This window comes from Crocodylus siamensis, chromosome 5, assembly GCF_052110815.1.
Source record: "Crocodylus siamensis isolate JL-2025a chromosome 5, ASM5211081v1, whole genome shotgun sequence".
Lineage (NCBI taxonomy): Eukaryota > Metazoa > Chordata > Crocodylia > Crocodylidae > Crocodylus > Crocodylus siamensis.
In genome coordinates this window covers 97,507,098-97,528,992 of record NC_143399.1, presented here as the reverse complement: position 1 = coordinate 97,528,992, position 21,895 = coordinate 97,507,098, and the positions used below count along the sequence as shown (strand labels likewise).

Genomic DNA, 21,895 nt, shown 5'->3' with positions numbered 1-21,895 from the left:
ACTTTACTAGCCGCAGCATCGCATTGCAGGCTCATGTTCATCTTGTGGTCAATGATGACCCCCTAGTCTCTTTCTTCTGTACTGCTATCCAACGTAGTACTGCCGAGCCTATAAGGATGCTGCAGGTTTTTCCTCCCAAGGTGGAGAACCTTGCATTTTTCGGTGTTAAACACCATCAGGTTCTCGTCCGCCCATTTGCTGAGCTTGTCCAGGTCAGCCTGGATCACCTGCCTATCTTCTGGTGTGGATGCTTTGCCCCAAAGTTTGGTGTCATCGGCGAACTTGGCCAGTCCACTCCTGACTCCAATGTCCACATCATTAATGAAGATGTTGAACAGTATGGGTCCCAGGACAGAGCCTTGAGGGACCCCACTGGTTACAGGGCACCACGATGAGTGACTGCTATCGATTACAACCCTCTGGGTCCGACCACAGAGCCAATTTCCCAGCCAGCAGATCGTGGTGGAGCCAAGGCCACAACCGGCCAGTTTGGCCAAAAGGTGATCGTGGGATACCAGATCAAAAGCTTTTTTGAAGTCAAGATATATGACATCAATCTCTTCTCCCTTGTCCAGGTGATAGGTCACCTGGTCATAGAAGGAAATGAGATTGGTCAAACAAGACCTACCTGCAACAAACCCGTGCTGGCTATCCCTTAGGATGTTAGCCTGGGCCAGTCCATCAAGGATGGCCTCCTTAATAAACTTTTCTAAGATCTTCCCCAGGATAGAAGTCATGCTAATGGGCCTGTAGTTAGCCGGATCCACTCTCCTCTCTTTCTTGAAGATCGGCACCACATTGGCCTTCTTCCAGTCTTCGGGCACTACACCAGAGCTCCAGGAGTTTTCAAAGATCCGTGCCAGGGGCTGGGCTATGACTGTCTCAGATTGGTTTCAGCCATTTTCAGACTGGTTTGTGTGCACTGAACATCTGTTCTGTTACAGGTTTTGACCAGTTTCTCATCACTTAAACTGGTTTATGTGTAATGTCTGTCCCTAACCTAGAAAATGAACTTTTTTTTGTCTTTGTGCCTTGACCAAAGAAGAGCCAGCCCACAATTTTTGGGGCCCCCTACAAGAAATAGTTCTGGGACCCCCTGACACAAAGAAGCCGGTGGTGGCGGGAGGGTTGGCGAGCAGCTGAACGTGAAGCCAGCAGCAGCAGGGAGAGGGGTGGCGAGTGGCTGGACATGAAGCCAGTGGCGGCAGCAGTGGGCAAAGGGAGGGTGGCAAGCAACCAGACTCAAGGGGCGCCTTGTCTGCAGGGTCCCCTGCAGCTGCAGGTTTCACAGGATAGGACGGGCTGGCCCTGGACCAAAGGCAGGAATCTCTGTTTGGATCATCTGTCCGTTTTGTCTCAAGTTAGACTGTTTGCAGGCCACAGCCAGTTTCTGAAATGGTCATGGACTGGAGCACAGCTATGGTTTCAGAAGCAAACTGACTGGAAGAAGCCAGAGCTAAAATCTCAGACTGCCTTCTACTTGGTGCATTATTGTGCTCTAATTGCTTGTCGCTTTCTCTGTTTCCCTTCTGATCATTGTCTGTACTGCATCAGTTTTTGTCTTGTTGCTCACTTTGCTAAGTACTGTTATCTGCTTCTTACATGGTACTGCATCCAAAGCCAATGTTAAGCCCTTGCCCCATTTGCCCCCTGCCTGTTTCTCCTGTTGCTGTATCTGTATGCTGCATGTATGCAGATATTCCATTCCATTAAGAAGGGGCTTGTACTTATGCCTTTCTGGTTCTTCCTGGTAATTATCATGGCCAGCTTGCTTGCAGATTAAGAACACTGTGTACACTCAAGAGTTTTTATAGTTATTGGCATAAATGACCCTTCTGCCTCAGCTACAGGATTTGTTCAGCTTGATCCGATCTTTTAATTGTCTCTGTGTACACGATTTAATTCAATTTCTATTCAAACCTACCTACCTTCTCCATCTGCAGACTTCTTAACCATTGCTTGATAAAAACATGTATAGTTTTTATCCATGAATTATTAACATCAGGAATGCAAGAGTTTGAAACAGAGATGAAAGAAAACTTTCTTTACCTCTTTTTAGTGAGGAAAGATCCTATGTCGTTCTCTACAGCATTTAGTTGTATACCATAAGTCTGAATCACTCCTGAAACTGTGGCACAAACATCCATCTTGCTGTATTGAAAACTATGCCATGATCTCCAAGATTTCCAACCTCTCTTTCTTAAGTACTTAAACTCTCAAAAGAAGCCAACAGGATTTGGGCTGTAAAAGTCTGATCATTTTTTTTTTTTACTGTAACTTTGTAGGGTGGTCTTGCAGTATAAATGTAGCCTGCCACAACTCCTGACCTGCTGCTCTTGAGCATGATTCTCTACCTCTGTGTACCTTGAGTAGTTAAATCGGGCAGAGGTGTAAATGTCATAGTAAATAAGACAAGATTATTTGGGTAAATCTGATATCTTTTATTAGACCAAATCAAATAGTTGAAAAAAATCTTCTTAGCTAGCTTTTGTGTATAAATACCCTTTGTCAGGCTGAGGAAACATTTGCAGTTGGTGTACGCTCTTCCTGGATGGAATGAATGGTAAAGATGGTTAATAAATAGCCATAGTAAATCAGATTATTCCATTTTTACAAGGATGTAAGCACTTGCCCAATATGCAGGACAGTGGGAGAATTAAGTGTGTGATAATCACTCTAAAATAGTGGCTGCTCACATTTGAGTAGTAGTTTGTATCAGAATTATTCAAAATGGCACAGCAGCCTTCAGTACTTTACAAGTGATATCTTCAAAATATCCCAGCCAAACACTTGGTCTGATACAAGATAGTGCCTTAAGAAAGCCTGGTGTCTTTTGCCTTCTGTTTTTTAAAAATAGGCGAGACGTGTTCAGATGAGGGAGGGTCTTGCATGTTTTAAAGAATTTTGCAGAGGACATTTGAAGAGGTTCCAAAAGGTCTCTTAGTTGCTTTCATTGCATGACCACTTCTGAGGTGCTGGTTTTAGGCTTCAAAATAAAACACTAGAACTCTTAGCTGGGCATTGTGGGGCAGGAGGCATGCACGGGGGGTTAACCATTCCACTCTCAGGGGTCAGCATTTGTTTGTATTGTGTATTGACAGGTGAAGGGGCATTATGTTTTGCTTGTAGAGACTAAAGCACTGGAACAGTTACCCGGAGAGGTGGTGGACTCCCTATATTTGGTGGTTTTTAAGATCTGGCTGGACAAAGCCTTGGCTGCTTTGAGAAGGGGGTTCATAGAATCATAAGGCGTTTTTCTACATGCAAGTACTGCAACGCTTTGAAAAGTGCCTGGTGCTGTGATGCATGCAGCTGTATAAGTGGTGAAATGCGCGTCAGCGTGGAGAAAATGGCACTGGTCCACATTTGAACTAAAATGCATAGAAGGTGTTTTAGTTGAAAAGAGCACCGCTGCCATTTTCTCCACATTTCACTGCTTATAATACTGCACGCAATGCAGAATGGTGCATGTCAGTTTGCGTGCGGACCAGACTGGATGAAATCAAGACTGCTCAGATGCGTCAGATCTCCAGTGCGTCAGTGTGAAAAAGTATGCGTATAAATGCCCACAGAAAATGAAGGTCGGAAGGGATCTCAGGAGCTCATCTAGTCTAGTCCAGTGTTTCTCAACCCATGGGTCGTGACCCAGAAGTGGGTGGCAAGAATATATGAAAGGGTCCCAAACAAACTTTATAAATGGATCAGCAAACTTTAAAGATAGATTCTCTTTTAAAGGAGAAAAACGTGGGAAGCCTTGCCTTTCCCTTTGCACACTATTAAGAGTTCCAGCCTAGGAGGGGCTGCTTCTCTATCCCCCCGCCCCGACACTGGGGGGGCAGCAGGTCAGGAGCGAGGGGAACTGGGTAGGTTTTCACATGGGTCCTGGTACAAAAAAGGTGAAGAACCACCTGTCTAGTGTAACCTCCTTCTGAGGGATGAAGTAGCCGCCCTCGGGCAGCTGCTAAGGAACTGAAGCAAATGTCAACCAAAGAAGGAAAAGGAAGTTCAGGCTCCTCAGCCTCAGGGGCAACAAGACAGCCAACCCGGTGGGTGGGAGTGGGACACGTCTCATGCTGTCCCCGCCCATCCAGCCCCAGAGTCGCTTGCTCCAGGTGAGCTGCGGTTTGCCTCGGGCGGCCGGGATTCCAAAGAGGCACCGGGTGGCGATTGGCCGAGAGGCGGTGGGGGGGCGGGATGCCCTAGCGGCGCCGGGCGGCGATTGGCCGAGTCGCGCCGCGGGAGGGGCCAGCGGCGCGGTGTGTGTCTCAGTGTGTGTGCGCGCGCGGCACCTCAGCTTGTGCAAGCGCGGGTCTGTCCCGCAGCGCCTCGGGCAGTGGCGCGGAGCTGCTCCGGCACCAACCCCCCGCAGTTATGTGCCCCCGCAGCGTTCCCGCCGGGCAGCTGGGCTGAGGCGCCTCGAGGGGGGAGACGAAGGACTTGGCTTGGGTGGGTGGGTGGGTGGGGGGGCCTTGAAGCCCCGGCCACGCTGCACATGGTAGGGCCCCGCGGACGTGCTGCAGCGGCCACAATGGAGACCTTCTGCGCCGAGGTAAGTGCAAGGCTCCGCGCGGGGGGGGGGCTGTTGGGGTCCGGCCTCTTCTGCTCCTGGGGGCCAGAACCTAGTCAGCTTCTAGTGCTCTAAGTTTTGCCCAGCTGCGTGTGTGTGTTTGGGGTTGGGGGAGGGGAAGTGGTATTCCACGTGTAAGGGAGGGTTTTTATTTCGGATCCAGCTGCTTCAAGGGAAGAGAGAATCTCTGTGGCGACCAGGGGGAGCCTGGAAAAGCGGGGCATCTGAGTTAGGGGTGGTGTCACGGACTCTTCCTCCAGGTGAGCTTCCCTTGGCTGGGCAGCAGCTTTCCCTGTACTGCCATCATGTTGGGTCACTGGAGCCTCTGGCCCCCACGTATGAGCCCAGTGCTGTACTTTGCTCTGGTGCAGGAAGACCATTAAAAAAATCAAATCCTGGAGGTGAGGACATGGCCACATGCCTGGCTTCTTATGGAGAGAGCTGGTATTTCCTTTGACAAACTTGTTGGCTTCCTGTGAGGGGTATGCTGTGGGTGGTAGAGGTGCTGGCGCTTGGAGGAAGAGAAGGATTTATTTTTCTCTTCTCCATATACTTCGGGCATCTAGTATGGGGTACCTGGCATGGTCCAGACACTACTGTGGTGTGGCTAGGCATAATTATGAGACTGCTTTAGGGTCCTGATTTAGTCCGTTTGTGGTTTGCATTCATTACATTCTGTTTAAAGGTTATTCAGGAACTTGTAAAATGTAAGCAATATTTTTTTGGGGGTGTTACCTTGGTAGTACTAAAAGCCTTTCTTAATAGTTTGATTTCTTTCACTAGGCTGAGCAGACACCCCTCTCAGCAACCACAAGCCCCATGTCTTTTGCAGTGCATCCCGTGAAAAACCTAGGCATAAAGCCTTAATCCTGACAAGATCTGCATGCATGCTTAGTGAGAGAGTGAAGTATGTTACACGTACCATTCTTACCAGGATTGGGGCTGCAAGCATGTATATTGATTTATTACATTGCATATCAATATGTAGAAGTGAAGCTGACTGTATTGGTCTTTTAATATGTGCAGGTATCTTGATTGCACATAACGTAGCTGACTGGTGCTCAGCAGATGTCGGTATTCTTGAACTGTACTTCTGCAGGTCGTTTTGTGTTCAGAAGATTGTGGCACATAACAGTTCTCCCAGATAGATCTATTTCCCCCCCTTTTGTTTTTTTGGGTTTTTTTGCTGAAGGTTACAGTTTTAGAGTTCTTTACACACAAATGTATTGCAAAGAGAAGGAGAAAATTGTAGGGAAGCCACCAAAAACAATAAAAGCTGGATCATCTTGACTATCAGCAATATGCTGAAGAGGTGCTTATAAAGGAGTTTGTGATAACTGGTGATGAGGCTTTCAGAGTATCATGCTTGTTGAGGATGTGATTGTTTCATATAATTGCATGGTACTAATAATGGATGAGTTGAAGTGATTGGAGCAGGAGTAGGCATCTGGGTTTTGATCGTAGGTGTGCCCTTCCATTGATCATAGGTGTGCCACCAATTTACTGTGATCTCTGGCATGTTGTCTTACTTCTCAGTGCCTTATTTCCTCTATAAAGTGCGGAATATACTTCCCTACTTTCACAAATAAATCATTCCTGCAAAGTATTTTAGGGATACTATAGAAACAAAAGTAGCAGGGATGCAGATTTTAAGGAAGTCAAGATGTAAAATAGTTTTGAGTGTATTCTCCTGAAGGGAAAGGTAAAAACTTGTAGCATTTTAATGTCTCATAAGGGAGGTCCTTTTAATGAGCTGTGACTCATAAAATAATAATCTTCATAACCTCACTACTGCAGCGAGAAAAACTGAATCATAGAGAGGTTACTTGCCAAAGGTGAACACAGGGAATAGAACCCGGAAACTTTTGCCTTTTTACTTTAGGCAAGTTACATTGCTTTAAATGTACACTCAAGCAGTACAACACCCTTCTTCCCTGGTGTGATAAAGGGGTGCTTTGCTTTGTCTGAAGTGTGTAAGTTCGGTAGCACTTGGTATAACTGTGCCCAACCTATTAAGGGTTTTACTGGAATAGATTGTATAGTTATTCAAGTGGAAAAAGAGAAGATCACACTTGTAATCAAGATAGTAAAATCTTAGTGTAGAGCAAGTTTTTTTGCCAGTACTTTGTTTTGACTAGAAAACTTCTCTTATGTATAGCCTATTTCCAGTTTCTGGTGATGTTGCCCCACCCGCAAGTAAAACAGCTGATCTGTCTACAATAATAGAAATTAGTGGAATTACTTATTTGGGTTTATTTGCCACTACTTATTAGGCTTTCCTTTGTCAGGCAATAAAAAATTTGGTCAAGTACAGTATGAGTTAAAAATTGCAGGATTAATTTGCATGACACGAGTGAAGTAATGTGGCTGGATTTTTTCTAAAGAGAATACAGCTCTTTTCACAGCCCTGTTCTTCAGTAAAAGCCCTCATGTGACATTTATGTAGCCTTGCAAAACTATCAGAAAAAGCCATCATACAGTATGGTTGTTTGCCCTTGCTCTGATGATGAAGTAAAGAACTAATAGTGTTTACTTGTCCATTAGTCAGAACTGCTTGCCCCAGGCAAATGAAGGAGTAAAATTTTTTGGGCTGTATTAGCATTTCAACGTATTTGTTAATTTGCGGTTGCTGAGCGTGACTTTGATCTCCTCCAAGAGCTGCAGCTGTCTTTGAACATGTTGATGTGACTTTTTTTAAAAGAGTGAAAAAAGTAAAGGTATCACCTTGGCTTTCATCAGTATCCAGTGTCCCACCCATAAGTGTAAACATTTTTCTTTCCTCAGAATGGTATATGCGTAAATTAGTTGGTTCTTGTTACTCACTTGTAGCAAACTTTCTGTAACTGAACCTGATTAATTTCATTATTTATTATCTAAGAAAATCTTTGTTCTACTGATGATGATAAAGGTTCTTTCATGTTGCATTGTTCTGTGTGAGAGAGTGGGGCTGTATAAAATAAATGTGTATCCAGGTCACAGGCAGGGCAGTGTGGCACCCTATGGACTAACTCATGTTGGTCACCCTGCCCTGTCTCCTGGGAGCCTAACATCAGGATAACACAGCTAACTATCTTTCTCAGGTCACAGGCAAGGTTTTGCTCATATTTAACAGCAGCATAACTTGGGAGCATTACCGTTGAAATCAGTTGAGTTATTTCAGCATAAAAAATGGTTTGAAAACAATTATCTTAAAGAAATATTACAGGTACTTTGCGGTGCTTGCCTATTACCATAGACTTCTGTTTCTGCTTTGGGGATCTTGCAGGTAGGTACTTAAAAGGCTTGCTGTAGAACAGTTGTAAAGGAGCAAATAGGGATTACAGGAATGACCTACGCACTTTTGCTTGCACATTTTTTTTCAGAGATCTCTAATAGTGCTAATTGTAACGAGCTCTGAATATGTTTTGTTACTAGAACAAACACATCAGGCAGTTGCCTAATTGAATTAATGTGAGCATTACAGAGAGAGCATTCTTGTTGGCACTTGTCTGTTTTAAACAAGATCTGGGATTTAACTGTCGGGAAGTTCATGCCAGTCAACTGACAGCTGTGACTACTAACAATATTTTAGAAGAGGAAAAGCTGAGTGCATTAAACTCACAATTGAGTTTTTGTTTCATCACCACCACCTACTGTTGTTGCTTCTTTGGAGGCAGCACTAATAGGGGCTGGCTCAGTGCTTCTAAAAAAAACTTTCTTTTTTTTTTTCCTTTTAAGGGTTTGTAACCCATTAAAAGAAAGCTTTGGGCAGAAAATAAGTATAGAAATTAGTATTTAAGTCCAAGACTCTGCCCTTCCATTCCACCTACAGTTTAAAAACCTTTGTATTCTGAGTGGTGTTCAGGAGATTCCATAATTTCCATAATCCAAAATTTAAAAAAAAAAGCAGCCTGGTGATTTTAATCTGGGCAGACCTTTGGTTATTGGAAAGAAATGTATGTGTTAACTTAGTGGCTTTCATGGAAAGCATGCTAACACTGTAGTTATGTTTTAGTCTTTTAAAATTGTTAATATTCTAATGCTGTATACTAAGAATTAAAATACGTATTTGCCTAACAAAGCCATTTCAACAGGCTAATGTCCAGCTGATACATTTGCCATGTACACAGGTAACTGGTACAACTGACTGGATGCAAGAGAGAGGTCCTTGTCTCTTAGCTAGGGCCAATATCTTGCAACTAAGTGAGCATATTGCTTTAGCAGTAGGGACTACAGGCCACTAGGGTATGATGAAAGGGAAAGGAACACAAGTAAATCAGTGATGAATGCATGCAGAAGTGAAGGGACAGTCCTAATATTCCCACCATCTCTTACCTCTGAAAAATGGAGATGATGACATCCCAGTTTCAGTTTCTGTGGTTTGGAGAGAAATGTCTCGGGGTAGAAAGGGGTGAAACCAGGGGCAAGATCCATTCATTTCTGATTTTTGGAGGACCTTCGCATGTGATGGTTTTCCTAAGATGCTTTCTAGTCCTTGAAGATTGTAGTTTCAAAGTTCTCTGATTCAGGTGATGCACGTAGGCTTTTGACCTAAAGGAGAGGAGGAAATCTGAATGGAACTATGGCAGGCTACTATTTGTCCTTCATTGTATTAACTGCCTTGTTTGTCCTTGACCCACCTTTGCTTTTCAGCAGTGAGCCCCCTCCTTCCCCCCCAGCCTCCTGTTTAAATTCCTGTCTTTTTGGAACACCTGCTTTCTGTAAGGTATCCAGGTTGTAGCTGTATTGGTCTAGAGGCAAAAAGAATTGGAACTCATGGTAGAGGTGATATCTTTTATTAGACCAACTTGTTCAGTTTCCTTTTGCATTCTGTAAGTCCATTTGTAGCACCCGATGGTGTTGCCAAATTAAAACTTATTGCCTGTCTGAAGTAATTTCTGTAAAGTGTCACCCTGCCTTTTGCCTTGTGTCTTTTGTGGGATTATCACCTGCACGATGCTGACTTCACCTCAATGTTAATTTGCACTGATGCTTACAGTCTTTCATGTAAACTAAGATGCCTGATTTTGGGACAGATGGTGTATGAGAAACAAGGTTGCTCAGTGAATGACTTTCCCCTTTACATGCTAGCTTCATGAGGCACTTTAGCTCAATAGGAATGCTCTGTACTTTAGCTATTTTTTTCATAATCTTCCGTGCCATGTCTCCATGCTTACAAATTGGCAACAAATGCTGTAGCATATCTGCTTGCTAAAGGCTGAAGTATAGGAGGCTGAAGTTTAAAGTTTGCATGCATCAGAATGCTTCCTTGATTATACACTGTGGTTCCAAGCATAGTGTTCGCTTTGAAGGAAAAACAGAAATGTTTAGCACAGTGGGCTTAAGCCTGTAACCTGAACATGTGCCAAGCTCCCATCTCAATTTCAGTAGAACTTGAAATGACTGCAGGATAGGATCCAATGGATCTTATACCTGATTCTTACAGATTGAGGGTAGGGAAAGGGGGCACTTCTGTTCTATACCTTGATGGCATACACGGGCCCAAAGGTAAAGCCCATCAGAAGGAGAATGTTCCTTGGGGAGGAGCCTTGTAAATCTCTTGTGTGTAGTCCACCTAAGCCATTTTGCTCTGTCTACCATACAGACGGGCTGCGGAGTTCCTTCTGTATGCATGGCACAGAGTCTTTTTCTACATGGATTCTTTATAATAGCCTCATTGATATCTTGACATTGGTGAATGTTTTTCTGAATGTTTTTACTCTCAATTATACATATTTATTAGTTAACTTTGAGGACTGATGTTTTTGCCAAAAAAGTGTCTACCATTGTTTAAAAAAATATAACATTGAGACATTTTACTAAGAAGAACGGAAGAAAGAAGAAAAGTAGAAGTTTTAAAATAGTAGTGTTTGATGTCTGTTTGGCATGGATGCAAATACCATAGGAGAGAGAAGTGGGGGATCTGTCCCTTTCTGCTTTTGTCTCCTTGGTTTTCTGAGCTGTCTCAACTTTTCTCTTGTCTTTGTTGGTAGTTAAGTTTTAATTGACAAAAATATTTGCAGTAGGTGACCTGTTAGACTAGTGGTTCTTGGCTCCATGCTGGGGACAGAAAATGTTTTGGGACACTGGCCTCTTCGTATATAAAGAAAAGGAGGGTTTCCATGATTTCCCCCAGATTTAGTTTCCATAGGTCAGAAGGTCTAGGTGTTAGCACCAGAGCCTGATCTTTAAGTAAAAGGGCCATTCAGAAAGTTTCTGGGCTGACAAATACTATTTGCATTCAACTGTTATGTTTGTTTGTTTTTTCAGTATAACCCTCCTTGATATCAGTATGCTTGGGCTGGTGTGGCTTGGCTTAGCTTGGCTATGCCTGTACTGTAGCCATCTTCATTCTCTGCATGTAAAAATTCCTCAACTGCTATAAGCACTTTGTTATCAGTGAAACACTTCCCACAAAGTGTTTGGGGGATGGTTGTTTTTAAACTTGGGGAGCAGGGAAAAGTATGATGGAGCCGAAGCTTGGTGTTGGGTTGGATGGGGAAGCATTTGAAAGCCACATTTGATTGAACCTTTGGATATGTGAGGGGATGCATTATTCTGGAGAAACAGCTTTTCATGGGTTTTTTTTAGTGGCCTCTTGCAATAGCAGCAGCTTATTAGCATAGTAATACTAATTTGAGAATGAGGTCACCCCTTCAGTGTCACAAAAGTGGTCACAACTGCAGCCATCTCTGATTTCTTGTGGGGGGGGGAAGGGGAGGAGTGGAAACCATATTCTCTGCTAATATCAGGATTAAAGTGATGAACTGAAGTCTTATCCCAAATCACAATCCTGCTTTTGATTTCCCTTCCCCTCCCCATCAGATTTTTCTTGATGCTGCCCCCAAAGTTTTGGAACTGTCAAGTCGTGTTGTCTTCTGACATCAATCTGGGTGCCTGTCTTGTCTTGTTAACACTTTTTTGTGACCAGGTTTTTATTGAAGGTGGCATTACTGCTGCCTTGGCTGTGTCTAACTTGATCTTCTGTCATTCATCCTATTTTGTGAACTATAACAGCTAGTTTAGATGTGGTGGCTTCTCTGGGGGTATCTTTGGCTTATCTTTAGTACTGATTCCCTTTTATGTGAAATCAGCTGCCCAGCTCTACTGTGGCAGACTAGGGAATATACTTCCTCATATTGCCACCATCAGCACTATGTGCATGTCTACATGTGCACTTCAATGTGCATTAGCCTATTTTAATGCACATTAAAGCATCATAAAAATGTTCTCTGTAGCCAATGCCAATTAAAATAAGCTATTGTGCCTTTTCCTAGTACCTCACAGTAGAGGTACTAGATTTAATGCATATTACTTAAAGTTCATTAATGAACGTGTAGATGTGCCCCTCTGTATAAGCTGTTTGTCAGTTTCCCTGCTAACATAGATTTTCAACTAGCAACAGTGGGAAGTAAAAACTTAAAAAAAAATAGAGGAGAAAATGCGTGCATGTTTCCCTATAATAAAATAAGACCTACAATTAAAAGACATCATTTTGTCTTAAGCAGTGTTAAAGTAGAAAGGGTCTCCTTCCTGATAAGATCATGCACTGTCCTGTGGAAGGCTAGATAAGGCTTCCTGTTGTCTTGAAACACCAGGGCAGTAAAATAAAATGAGATGGCACCAGTGTTCAGAAGCTGTGTGTGCTGTGTAGTGTTTGCAGTACTTGTACTGTGGAAACACAGAAGCATATACTGAAATCCAGAGCTCTACCACTTTTCATCAACTGGTCTTAGCAAGAATCCACATTTTAATGTCCAGCTTGGATCTTTTATGGGAATTGAAAATGCACTGTTGCATGGATGGGTCCCAACTCCTTTTTTCATAACTTCTTTCATAAATGCATCATAGTAGTGACAGTTGCATGCCTCTCTATATGAATACAGGAGATGCTGCTAAGGCTAGGGATTAGGGTGCACATCAGAAAACAGTTGGTCCAGTAGTCATTGCATTTGTTTGTAGTAGAACCAAGAATGCTTGGTACACCTTCTGTAGAGATGCATTTAAAATGAAACCTTTGTGAGAGGCCTTTATAAGGGAATCTAAGAAATCTTTTTTAAAAAATTCTTTTAAAACAAGCTATCCGTATAGTTTTATTAGTCTGTTAAACTTGTCTTATAACTAACTTATTCACAGAGGCATTTTGCCTGTTGCCTTGTGTTTCATAGAGCTGAGAATTTTTGTTAGATAAATCATCTTGAGTCCGTATTCAGTAAGTCATACTTAGTCTGAATGCAGATGTGGTTTGGAACGGAGTTTTGATTAGTTTTGCTGCATAAAAAGGCCTTTTTGAGGAAAATACCACCCTAAAAGGCTAAGTGTACACCTAGCTCCTATGTGATTTAATCTGTCATGGAGTATGCTGGATTTGTCTTGTGAAATGATTTCAGACTGATCACAAGTTCAGGTTGAGTGAGATGGTCATGTCTGAGAGAGAATTCCTTATTGCTTTTTTTTTTTTTTTTTTTTTTCCCACCAGTGAGACATGAAGTAGGATGGCTAGGCTTAAGGGGTTGTTAACCTCACTGGGCTAACATCCATTTGCTTGTTTATAACGGGGGTTTATAACAGCCCATGGGCAGTATCTGGACTGTGGAGCTTTGTAATCTGGCCTTTGGTGTTGTGCTGCCCACAACACTTGATTGGGTGGGTGCTGCCTGTGTTGGATCAGACATGTGGCCCGATCTAGCTATAGGACCCGTCCCACACCACTCATCTGGCTCGTGAGACCATGAGTTTGATGCCTGTAGTTTACAACTTTTGGCTGACTGAAACCATGTTTAAGATTTCCACAGATTACTGATGAAGTTGAAGATTAATATGTAATGCATGCAAGCACTCAAGTATAGTTCTGTTTCAGGCAGCCCCTCTTTTTATGTGTTATTACTGTAGTGGATTAAACTGTTATTGTACTATTATTAAACTACCCATGTTGGGGGGTGAGTATCCAGTAAATTTATATAGTTAAGAAACAAAATGGACTGAAGAGCGGATGATAGCAATTCAATCAATTCTTATCATCATAAGAAATATTAGGACTGTAAGTGCCATACTGTATCTGACCAATGGTCCATCTAGAATGATATTTGGTCTCTGGCAGTGGCAGATAATGGATGCTGTTGAGGAAGAGTGCATGTCCAAGCCATGTCTAGTATAATCTATTCTCTGTTGCATTTTCTCTGACATCAATCAGTCATCATTTGTTTAGGGATCTCAGAGAATGCATCCCTGACAGTTCTATTTAATAGCTGTTAATGGACCTGATTTTTGTCTAATCCCTTTTTGAACCTGCTTATACCATCTGCCTATACAGCCTTCTGTGACAGTTGCACAAATTTAACTGTACATCACATAAAGACGTGCTTCCTTTTCTTTGTTTTGTATGATTCTTTTTTTTACTGGTCTCCTGTTCAGCTGCAGTGGGTCCCCACTATGTTTTATATTTTGAGACTTGATAAATAACAGTTCATTATTGACTTTATCCATAATCTTCATGATTTTGTAGATCTCTATCATATTCTTCCTCAGCCTTCCCTTTTCCAAAAAATGAGGTCCAGTCTGTTTGTCTTTCCTGGTATGATAGCTGCTCCATTCTGTTGTGACCTTAACTGGGCTGGGTTGCAGAATGCAGGTCAGGACAAGAAGTTTACATTTTCTAGGTCAAACTTCTGGCCCCCTCCCTCCTTTTTAATTTTTTAACTGAATGGAGCTTGTGGGTTTATGATGGGTTTCAACCTCACTTACTCATTGTAGGGTTTTTGCTTTTTAATATGGAAGATGAGCAAGTTAGCTTGATGTGTTAAGTGATCTAGAGCTCATTAATGTTTTGGGTTTTTTTATTGAGAAGACCAGCATGGTTTATACAGCAAACCTTTAAAATCTGGCATTGCCTGTTTCTTTTCAAAGTGTACACCATGAAGAATATCTGATGAAGTGAATTCTTTGTTGCTTAAAGTATGAGAATCCTGTTTTGCCATGTGATACCTAATAGTCAGTTTTCAAGAATAAACAAGTCAAGGGGCTGTTTGTCTATGTTATGGAGTATGGTTTTTGTGCAGATGCTTTCTTTTTCCTGAAGTTTTCTGTTTCTAATATTTTGTACACCAAATATGGAAACTTATAACAGATGGCAGGCAAATCTTTGGGATGAGGATACCAGTATAACATGGATTTTTTTGCTGTGTTGCACAGTGCTTGCAAGAAGGTACACTTTCCTTTTTCTTCCCTGGTGTTGCAACACTAAAGGCCAAATTCTAATCTTAAATATACAGTATGTGTTTTCATTGTGCAGTTGAAGCTACAAAATCTGCGTTGGTAACTCAGGGCTCAGGTTCTACACAAGGGTGCCAGGGTGTAATATCTCTTTTTGAGCTGATGAATGTCATGTGGCTGCACGCATGCAGATGGGCTGCCTTCTCAGTATAATATAAAGGTGGGGGCACCATCAGTGCTTGATGCAAGGACAGAAGGTTAAATCCAATTAAATGAAACATTCCTAACATTCTTGCAGGATCATTTTGTTAAAGGCTTAGTTCTTTGCACTCTCAGGCTCTTAGCAGCAGTTACTAGGGTCTTAAGTGGCAAACTGAAGCATTTGTGGGATCCTTTTATTTTGAGGTACGCTATCTAGTGTAGTGGGGCACAGCAGTATTGGCAGGTATGCCATAATCTAGCCCTTTGCCCTCCAGGTCCTACTATCACCCCTGTCCCTTCCTTGATCTGCTTCTCGACCCATCTTTTGCTGTTACCCTTCCTGATCTACTGGATGCCTCAACACGCAGGCTGCCCGTCCCATTTGTGGTACACTTACCACCAGTGATCTAGAGTGCACTGTGTGTGCTGTTGGGATCAACAAAATCTGAGTTGTAGCAGTGGATTTGAAAATGTATTTACTGTCACTTTTACTTTCCTTGCTTGCAGAGTATCTGGGTTTAAGGAGGGTCAGCTGGACAGTCTCTTAAGTCAGTAGCCTCTGTTTGCTGGAAGAAGCAGAAATTGAATGAACATGAAAAGCAACAGAATACCTGTGTAGAACTTGATTGTGAGGTAGAAGTAATCGGCCCAATTCAGCTCCCAAGAGCTTTGGCAGCTGTTTGCTTGTAGAGTCAAGGGGTGCCTCAGACCCAGCATGCTGGGGTATTTTGGGTTACCGCAGTAGTGGGTCTAAGTGCTTAAAACTAATGGAAGAAAAGTTCAAGAAAGCAATCATTCAGGCAATTTCAGGACTTGATCTTGAATTAAATCATCAAGGAAGATAGTTTGGGCTTTCCTCTGAAGGCAGGTAACATCGGTCTAAGTTAGACTCCAGAGAAGAGAAGATGCAAAAGTAGAGTAAAATGCACAGCTGACCGAACGTTCAGCCTGTACTGATCCTGCTAGTCACAAATTTTCTTTCATAGTGAAACATTAAATCCAGACACGGAGATTTTGTTTTGGAAGTTAGTGGGAGTGTTCCTTGAGGATGCAGTTGGGGGCGGGGAGGGGGATGCATATGGAATGGGACAAGCAGGGAAGGAGAGATCAGGTACTTTTAATGACTTATTTGAATGAGAGGTTGGTTTTGAGAATCACCTTTTTTTTTTTCCCTAACAACAGGAAAAATAGAATGGTGGTGACTAAGAGCTGATTTTTTCCTGTCCACTGCTGGGATCTGCTGGTTCCATAACTGTTACATAAAACATTTTTACTGCCAATCTGTGTATACCGTTATTATAATAATTATGGTATAGTCTGGGATGTGCAAGTCTTCCACAGTGTAGAAAGTTCTTAGAGGTACATGCAGAAGAGAAATGTGTCTTTCAGCTACCTTGTAAACCCAGGCATCTTTTGTCTTTGCAATCCAGATTCAGAAGTACAGGGATGACTTTCTGTTGCTATTCTGAGAACAACCTAGTGTTTTTACAGCATGTGTGGCTGGGTGGCATAATTGCTGACAGTTGGGGGAAACCTTGATTCTCTTGTGCTGTATTGAGCAATGGAGTTTAGTCTAACCATTTCAGTGGAACTCTTCGGCAGGGATTAATTTTAATGTTGTTACAGAAACCCTACTAATTTGTTTCTGGAGAGAAAATAAGGCTTTTAGCACAGTTTGAATTGCTTAAATTAGTTGGCAATATTAGTGCGGTAACAACTCCTTGTAACTTTGTTTTTCATGAGACCTGAAGTTCTTCCTGAACATGGCAATTAAATGATTGTTGTCTTAATTGAGCTCCTGGACTCATCTTGGGTTGATATTACACTACTGAATAGGTACCCTTCCCCTTCATAACAACCAGTTATATCACTCACTGTACTCTACTAAATGTTTGTTAAGAGACTTGTCAGTAGATATTGTTACAAGGTGGAGAAAAGAGAGCTGAGGGCTGAAATTCAATATTGGGGAGGTGGTTCATTGAGGGGGGGAAAAGTAGGTCTGGAAACAGTATCATTAGTGACTTACAAATGATTAACCAATCTATTTATATGTTTGGGTGGGTTGTTTTGAGCTTCTTATCCATGCCATGTGGTGAAGACAGAGGTACAATGTGGTATGTTATAACCAAGATTGCTTTAAAAATAACTGCTTTGTTTCATTACGAGCCAAGTTCACTTTCAGCATATCTTCTTTCGGGTGCAGAGCAACTTTTTTTTTTCCCCCCAGAGGAAACTTGGCATAAAAAGAGTAAGATTTTATGTACGGGCTCTGAATCTGAAATAAAATTAGTCACATGTAAATGTGTATGAGCTCCTTGAGGGTGTCTGTGTGTGTGTTTAAAATTCCACAAAAAGGGAACCTACTTTACCATGTAACAAATAGGGATACGTTCTAAGACCTCGACTGTACTGACCCCCAGGCCCATTTCTACTACTTTTACAAGACATTTTTGGTACTCACCGGCAGCAGATAGTATACATGAGCCAAGGGCACTGTCAAAATGGGGATGGCAACTACAGAAACACGTGTTGCAGACAACGAGTGAAGAGCACAGATTCACCCAGGAGACTATGTTCTGGTGCGTGTCTCTCCCACGATGCACCGCACAAAGCAGCTGACTGGGCTTCCACTACACCGATTGCATAAGAGTGAACTTAACTCACATATAACAAGTGGCTGATATGAAAAGGTCATTGCATAAGAGTGAATTCACGTGTATAGAACCTGCGTGAAGTGAGGGGAAACCTGTAGTGTGCTGCTTCTTGGTTTATGAGGTTGCAGTTCTTAGCTGTGTTCCAGTTTGTAACATGTAAGGACTGGTGAGAAAATGCCTTTTGTGGTATGGGAAGAACCAAAATATATCTGGTCTCAAATATTTAGGGTGAAAGTCCTGTGCATTCTGACAGGGGTGTTGGTTGTAGCTGTGTTGGTCTAAGGACGTAGGCAGACAAGGTTTTTTTGGGTGAATCTGATATCTTTTATTAGATCAACTTAAATAGTTGGAAAAAAAAATTAAGCAAGCTTTCTGATTTAAAAATCCTTTGTCAGGCTGAGGGAGTCTCTCTGGTCATGTGTCTTCTTCCTGGATGGGAGGATTAGTAAAGAAGTCAGAGGCTGGTATGTATACAAGACAGGCAGTCGGCAAAGATGTAAATTGAGGAGTCAGTGGGTGAGAGACAGGCTGGGTGGCGGGGAGAAGGGGGATGAATGTAGCAGTTGAATAGTGGAGAGGTACCTGGGGAGCCAGATGTCAGGCAGGTTATAATGTGTCATAAATCCAATGTCTGTAATTTATTCCATGATGTTTTTGTATCCAGGAGGTTGATGAAGTGGAGCTCATAGGCTTATCTCTGAGAAGTGTTTTGCAAGTTTCCTTTGAGGATTAGAACTGAGAGATAGGAGAGAGAGCAGTTTTTCTTGTGAGAAATGTGCTTCTACAGGTAATTGGGTATTCTTGTCTTTGATAGAATTCCGGTGTGCATTCATTCTGGTGCGCAGTTGTTGTTTGGTGTCTCCTACATATTTTCCATCAGAGCATTTGGTGCATTAGATGAGAGAGACTACGTTTCTGGAGGTGCAGCTGTAACATCTGGGAATGCTGATGGGTCTGTTGTGGGGTGTAGTAATTGTGGAGGTGATGGAGATGTGTTGGCAGGTTTTGCATTTCTTGTTATGGCATGGTCTGAATCCATTCGGTGTGTTCTGGGCCTGAGGAAGTTTGCTTTTGGTGATGAGGTTAGTGAGTTTCAGATTGCCACCTCACCAATCTTAAAAAGGCTTTCACCCAGAAGGGACACTCCTCCAGAGAGAGAGAGATTGCACGTTTGAAAGAGCCACCACGTGAAGAATTGCTGCAGTACAGAAGAAACCCCCCCACAAATCGCACATAGCTGGTTATGACATATCGCCCTTCCCTTGAACCCATATGGAAAATCCTCAAACAATTGCAACCTGTACTAGAAAGAGACCCTATTCTTAAAGAGATCTTCCCAGAGCTACCCATCCTAGACTTCAAACGAGCACTGAACCTCACTAACCTCACCACCAGAAGCAAATTTCCTCATCACTAGAAGTAAACTTCCTATCTTGTGTGCATATCAGCCCAGCCTCTGGCTTCTTTACTATTCATTCCATACAAGAAGAGCATACACCAACTGCAGAGACTTCTTCAGTCTGACAAAGGGTTTTTAAATCCAAAAGCTTGCTTAAAATTTTTTCCCAACTATTTAAGTTGGTCTAATAAAAGGTATCAGATTCACCCAAAGAGCTTTATCTGCCTTTGTGCATTCTGAAGGTTTTACTTTGTGTTTTCTGAATATCTTCTTTTCAACACATGTAGTTTGAAGAACTGGCATAATTTAGTTGGTTTGCTCTGTCTATAACACAACCTTTGTCAAGTTACTTTCAAGTTCTGATTTAAAGAACAAATGATACCTTGATATGTTTGACTGTATTTAGCACACTTTATTCAACAGCAAGACTCCTTTTTGATTTTTTTTTTTAATGGTGCTAAATTAAGACCTTAGTTCTCAGGCTTGAATGTCTCCAATTCATCAGGTTTGCCAGTTTTGTAATCTTTGTTTTGAACCTGACATTTTATGCCTTTAAAAGCTGATGTTCATCATATACCATATGTGTTGGCCTGTGCAGATGTATTAATTAATTCCAGAGGAACCTAGTTAACATCTTAAACACCAAGAAGCTCCAAGTAAATGGGTAGTAGCTTTTAAAAACTGTTTTCAGTAATTTACAAATGATTTGTGTTGTAATGTTTTACTATTCTTTATATCCCTCTTAAAAAAGATAATGGTGTACCAGGAATAAATGTACCACCCCAGAAAGCTGTTAACAGCACCCCACCCCCTGTCTTGAATTTTAGCGAAACTGAAATACTCTGACCAGAAGAGTACCTTCCTTCTGTTATCAGAGATGCTATTTATTTTCAAAGAAGTACATACATAAAAGGGAACCATTACAGCCACTTGAATGTACTGAAAGAAGAAACTTGGTGTTTAATAAATTTGCTCCTCCTCTCATTTGGCAGAGGCTTAAAACTAAAATATCCAAGTTCATTGCCAGTATTTGTTAACCAAAGCAAGCAATCTGCTGTAGACAAACAGATAGTTGGGGCAAAACATTAAGGCCCTGGTATCTAAAGCTTGATACTATGATTTGCACTTTAAACTCTCAGCATTTTTACTGATGATCCTTTTATTTAAGTATGAAAACTGCTGATTCAATAAGTTACTTAATCATGCCTCTTGGGCCTCAGTATGACTCTTAATATCTTAAAGTTGGATATGGTCTAGAGAATCTCTTAGGTTTTGGGCCTGAAAACAGACTTGCGTCTTACCAAAACAAGGGTGAAATCCAGTTGAGTCCTTCTGTTTTGGAAGAGTTTTCCAACTTATCCTAGTGAGAATTCCAAAAGGATCTGAATTGTAGAAGTTAGTAGTCAAGTATGTTAGTAACCAGTTTAATTTGTATTTATTTGGCAGCAGCGGGGTGGAGGCAAATGGTGGGGAGGAAGCTGGCGGGGGAGCCTGACCTTGGAACCTTGCCCCCATGCCACTTACTTTCCTTACCCCCACTGTCTAATGCTGCACCCCTGGCTCTGTGTTGGGTCCCTTTTGGTTCCCTGGCTCAGCAGGGAGCCAAGAAGTAATGCAGGATCCAGCACAGAGCCACGGAACCAGCCTGGAGCCAGATAAAAGCAAGCAGCCTTTTTAAAAGAAATTTTTCGTGTTCCAAGCCAAATCAGCCAAATCAAGTCCAAATCCGTGAGTCAGTCCAGAATCATAAGTGGCCCTACAACTGGCAAGCAACCTCCACCCCAACCAGGGGCTTCAGACATTTCCAAAGTCTTTTGGCAGGCATCCTATGTATAAGCCCAACTCCAAAGGCTTGGGGTCCAGATGCCCCCAAGTTTTGCGTGCCCTCAGCCATATAGCAGCAGGAGCAAGCTAGGGAGGAGCCTCCCACTTCCATTAAGTGGGCTTTAAATCCCAGCACCTCAGTGGATACTAAACCATGCCAGAAGAACAGTTATCCCCAGGAGTGCTTAAGGAAACTGCCTTCATGGACCCAGATACATGGTGTTTCCCAGCAGCTGGTCTTGTCTTGGGGCTTGTCTCACTGCTCTCTGGCTCCATGCTGAGCCAGGGAGCAGCAGGGGGAATAGGCCTCAGAGAGGAGCTGAGCCCCAGCACAGTCACAAAGTGGTGAGGGAATTGGCATGGGGCCTCATCACTCTGTTGCAGGCTGATACTTTTTTTTTTTTTTTCCCCTGGCTCAGCAGGAAGCCAGAGAGCAGTGAGGGAATCAACCCAGTGCCTGAGAGGAGCACAGAACTCAGTGCTGCCTGCAGATACTTGATTCTAGGATGAAGCTTCATTTGCCCAATGATGAGTGGGGGAACAAACCTTATCTTGGAATCAAGTGAATACAGTATATATTACAGGCAAGGTTCTTTGGGTACATGTGATACCTTTTATTAGACCAACTATATACCAACTGTATATATTACAGTGCTTACCACCTTGCAGTGGGGGTGGAGAATCATCTAGGCAGGGGCAAGCCTCAGCCTGGGTTTATCTGCCTAACGTATATGTTTATCTGCTTATCTCTTCACTTCTTGCTTATCTTCTCGCACCTCATGTCACCCTTCAAAGTTCTGGCACCCAGGGTGCCCTGACATGTTGCTGAGAATCTCACTGACCAAAGTAATGCATACTTAAAGCTTAGCTTCAGTAACTTTGTTCAGACACATGTAGAGTATGCATTCAAGTGCTTTGCTGGGTCAGGTTTGGGGATTGTAATTTGTTAATGGATTGAGATTTGAAATGGGTGTGTACATTGTCTTGCTTTTACTGAGGGGGGTGCTGATGTGCTCTCTACTGCTATGCTTGTATTGGAGAAATAGAACAGGAAGTCCA

The 21,895-nt window shown here is 42.5% G+C and overlaps 1 protein-coding gene across 1 annotated transcript in view; it reads left to right on the top strand.

The window, feature by feature from the left end:
• Positions 1–4,451: 4,451 nt before the first annotated feature.
• Positions 4,452–21,895, top strand: part of LOC149864426 (unconventional myosin-X-like) — a 136,521-nt gene continuing 119,077 nt past the window's right edge. The window contains exon 1 of the mRNA XM_090049904.1: positions 4,452–4,549. The gene's annotated coding sequence lies outside the window, so the exon portion shown is untranslated. The remainder of the gene's footprint in view (positions 4,550–21,895) is intronic.